The sequence below is a fragment of the Bos indicus x Bos taurus genome, chromosome 1 (genome assembly GCF_003369695.1).
Source record: "Bos indicus x Bos taurus breed Angus x Brahman F1 hybrid chromosome 1, Bos_hybrid_MaternalHap_v2.0, whole genome shotgun sequence".
Classification (NCBI taxonomy): Eukaryota; Metazoa; Chordata; class Mammalia; order Artiodactyla; family Bovidae; genus Bos; species Bos indicus x Bos taurus.
Window position 1 is genome coordinate 10,643,197 of NC_040076.1, and position 4,083 is coordinate 10,647,279.

Genomic DNA, 4,083 nt, shown 5'->3' on the forward strand with positions numbered 1-4,083 from the left:
ATCATCCTGTTCTCTCTGCTGTGGGTTTACTATGCTGCCAGTGCAGGAGAAATGGATTTGATCCCTGGGTCAGGAAGATCCCCTGGAGAAGGAAATGGTAACCTGCTCCAGTATTCTTGCCTGGGAAATCCTATGGACAGAGGAGCCTGGTGGACTGTAGTCTGTGGGCTCGCAAAAAGAGTTGGACACAACTTGGTGACTAAACAGCAGACAACAGACAGGGCCTTAGGAGATAGAGAAAATTAATGTACTCAACTGCTCCTTGAACCCAGAGCCTTATGAAGCTTTACTCTCCTTACCACCCAACCCATAGTTTAGTAGATGAGTCAGCTTTAGTTGCATATGCTTTTAGAATTTTTTTTCAGTATTTCTAAGAAAACCCACTTTCAAAGTGAAAACCTCATTTGTTTATATCTTATTTTGAAAGACATTCAGCATCCATTTTATCTCATTTCTGTCTTCAAGAAATCCTCCTTGTTTCTGTCCAAGCCTCCCTGATTTTCCTGCATGTATATATTAATACATATTTTTATATTGCATTGCTGCTGCTAAGTCGCATCAGTCATGTCTGACTCTGTGCGACTCCATAGACAGCAGCCCACCAGGCTCCGCCATCCCTGGGATTCTCCAGGCAAGAACACTGGAGTGGGTTGCCATTACCTTCTCCAATGCATGAAAGTGAAAAGTGAAAGTGAAGTCACTCGTCATGTCCGACTCTTCGTGACCCCATGGACTGCAGCCAACCAGGCTCTTCCATCCATGGGATTTTCCAGGCAAGAGTACTGGAGTGGGTTGCCATTGCATTATTTCAACATAAATTTCAGAGAGATTTGTGGTGGGGAGAAAAGGAAATGTGTATGCTTAGTCAACCATCTTCAACTTGAAGGCAGAACTTTCAAATTTTTAAATTATATAATTCAATAGCCTTTTCTCTTTTCATTAAAGTCTTATAGTCTATAAATCTGAAAGCTTTCAGAAAAAGCAGCCTAAAAGTGTGATTATGAAAACACATTTAGAGAAGTTCCTAGTTAACTTCTCTTTAAAAATATTTGATCCTGAAGGCATAATCTAGGACTTCTTATCAATTGCATTCTATTTTTGACTTACTTTCTTCTCACAAGATATATATTCTTATCTGTCCCTTCCTCTTTTGGTTGAGTATTTAACTCCTTCATACTGTATGACTCAAAACCTTCCCATATTTCTTTGAAATTTTACTGTATTTTAAGTTCTTCTCTTACATGACTCTTTTGCAAAAGATCACTGATACTTCAGGTGAACCAGAAGCCACTGAAATTATAAGAAATATTCTGTGTATTACGTTATTTAAACTGAAAGGAAAATCTGGTATTTTGCTGAATATTCTCAAATCTGTATATATCCATGAATTAATCCTGTAAGAGATTTTTTGAATGCATACAATTGGCCAGACATGTTTTAGGCTCTAAAAGTGACCAAGTGGTGACCAAGACAGAAAAATCATGATGTTTACATTCTGATAGGAAACAGTCAATAAGATCAACAGGTAAAAGACATGTGTATTAGTGCTCTTAGAGAGGTGGAGCCAATAAGATATATAAACATAAAGAGATTTATTTTAAAGAATTGGCTCATGCAGTTATGGAAGCTGGCAAGACTCTAGATCTGCAGAGTGTGCTGACAAGCTGGAGACCCAGGAATCTCGTTCTAGTCTGGGTGCTAAGGCCTGAGAACCAGGAGAGCCAAAGACAGAGTTCCATTGCAAAAGCTGCAGGTCTGAGACTCAGGAAAAGCCTGTGTTTCAGTTTGAGTTTGAAAGCAAGAAAAAGGACAATGTTCCTACTCCAAGATGGCCAAGCAGAAGGAGTTCCTTTCTGTGCAGGAGGATCCGTCTTTTGTCTGGCCTTCTATTAACTGGACAAACCCCACCCATATTAGGGAGTACAATCTGCTTTGCTCAGTCTACCTATTAAAACAAAAGTGTTATTCTCTCAGTTGTGTCTGACTCTTTGTGACTCCATGGACTGTAACCCTCCTGGCTCCTTTGTCCATGAAATTCTTTTGGCAAGAATACCAGAGTGGGTTGACATTCCCTTCTCCAAGAGATCTTCCCGACCCAGGGATTGAACCTGGGTCCTCCTGCATTACAGGCAGATTCTTTACTGTCTGAGCCACTGGAAAAGTCCTTATTAATATGGGAATCTTAAAAATAAAAACAAGTTAGAGATGAAACTGACCCTGTGACTTGGAGCATATTCTACTCCTGCAGTCATAATGTATACTCAAGGAACTGACTATGGAATCGTGGAGATTCATAATGAAAGACTGCAGCGCAAATGTGATGGTGGAAGGTCCTGGAACTGTGTTTGTTTAAAGCATTCAAGTATGATGGGCTGTGGTACGCAGTGTCTCTTGAAGTGAATGGCAACTATACCATTTTGTTTCTAGACCAAGTTCACCCTGCAACAGGCACAGACCCAGGGGCTCTGAAAACCTTAAACCTGGAGAGTCAACCATGTGTTTTTTGGTGGTCATATCTGCCAGCAAGGCATAAGGTGTGGAAGATCCCCTAAGTTAGTAATGATTTCAGGGGTTGTATGGATTCCACTTATTTGAGTGGGTAGGAGATCCCTTTCAGTAGCAAACCAAGAAACTAGGTACACATTGAATAATCAATGGATGTATCATCTCTTGGGTGCTTATGAGCAGCTATAGAAAGAAGAGTGCTTAAGTAATACTTGCCAGGATGGAAGCATTTGCAATTCATCACCTACTGGAGGTTCTTATTGCAAATACAGTGCCTTAGACATAGGGGCATATTGTGAGGTGAGCATCAAGCTGTGTTCCTCCCATCCATGCCTTTATGGTGGTACATGCATTGTGGACAATGGACTTAGTTTGCCAATGTAGACAATTACATACTGGTCAGAGGTGCCAGTTTAGCCCATGCTGCAAAGATAAACCCTGTGAAAATGGTGGAACATGTTTTGACAGTTTGGATGGTACTGTTTTGTCCGTGTGATTCAGGTTTTAGGGGAGAAATGTGTCAGAGTGACATCGAGGAATGTGCTGGAAACTTCTGCCATAACTTGGCCCTTTGTGAGAATGCACATGGCTCCTATTACTGTAACTGGGCACAGGGCTGTGTACAGAGGAAAACACCACTTAGAGACAACATGTATTGTCTCCATGGAATATTAGATTGGCTGAAAGCATAGGGATAGTTTTATAAGGAGAATATTTTCACTGGTGCAGGAAGATGTTTAGATGAAAGAAGAAACACCAGGCTGAACAGGAAGACAAACTCTTGGGACCAACCACAGCTTTCTTGCTAAGACCATAGTTTGATTCCAAACTGAATAAGAACATTGGCTCAGGCATACTACCCCAGGCATTTATGCATCCCATTTCCTACACTCCAACCATTCCACGTGGCTCTTGGAACACTCTTAACTGAAATTTGTTTGAAGGATCTGTTACATCAGAGCATTCTGAATTCCATATCTTTAGCCCTGAGTCTGTGCAGAGACATGGAAAAGCAGTGGATATTTGTACATTGCCTCAAACTTGTCTTCCTGTCCTCCTTTGAAGACTCCTGAGAGTGACTCAATATAGAACCCTAACAGAGACATCCACCATAATGGTAAAGTAGCAGATCTTGAGGCTTGCCCCTCCAAGAAACCTCCAGAGGAAAGACTTTCTCATTCCTACAGTGTCTGGGAAAGCCTAGCAGAAGGGCAGTCCTGTAGCTTCTTTTCATCTGAATCAAGTACTGAGATACACTGGATTGGATGTCAAGTGTTCCTCTGGCAGATACAGAAAAATTTCCTAGTTATTGGGAAACCCCTATACTCACTGGATCCAAATGCCACTGATACAGGCTATTATCCTGGAAGTTACAACACTAAAAGCAGTTTTTCTGCCCTCTCTAGAAGTTTTTTGCATTCCTAATGAACCATCACTGAGACCTCCAGAATTCAGCGATCAGTTGAATCCACAGGCTCTCCTAGAGACAGACCTTCCTAATGAACCATCACCGTGACCTCCAGAATTCAGTGATCAGTTGAATCCACAGGCTCTCCTAGAGACAGACCTTGCCTACAG